At 25.8% G+C, this 310-nt stretch overlaps 1 protein-coding gene across 3 annotated transcripts in view; it reads right to left on the minus strand.

Moving 5' to 3' along the window:
* The window catches only part of LOC115233416 (phosphofurin acidic cluster sorting protein 2), a 19,805-nt gene that overhangs the window by 18,456 nt on the left and 1,039 nt on the right, over positions 1-310 (minus strand). The gene's annotated exons all lie outside the window — the stretch shown is intronic.

Raw genomic sequence — 310 nt, forward strand, 5'->3', positions numbered from 1 at the left:
ATATTTATTTATTTTTATTATTTGTGTAAAATTAATATCTCAATAAAATGCGTTGATTATATTAATAGATTTAAAAAATATTAATCTCAATTCTTTTTTTCCATATTAACTCAAATTTCAATTCAACTTGAAAACTCCCAAGAAGAAACTTATTCGGAATAATTGTGGTTATTAATGTGCCAATGTTTCCTGACGCATTTTAATCAGCTATCGATATTCACAAGTGCACAACAAGAAATAGTTTGTCTCGTATTAACTTTTTTATATCGACACTTGTCAAAGTGTCATTCGTCGATATTATAGGAAGAGT

Source organism: Formica exsecta, unplaced genomic scaffold (genome assembly GCF_003651465.1).
Source record: "Formica exsecta isolate Colony F162 unplaced genomic scaffold, ASM365146v1 scaffold175, whole genome shotgun sequence".
Lineage (NCBI taxonomy): Eukaryota > Metazoa > Arthropoda > Insecta > Hymenoptera > Formicidae > Formica > Formica exsecta.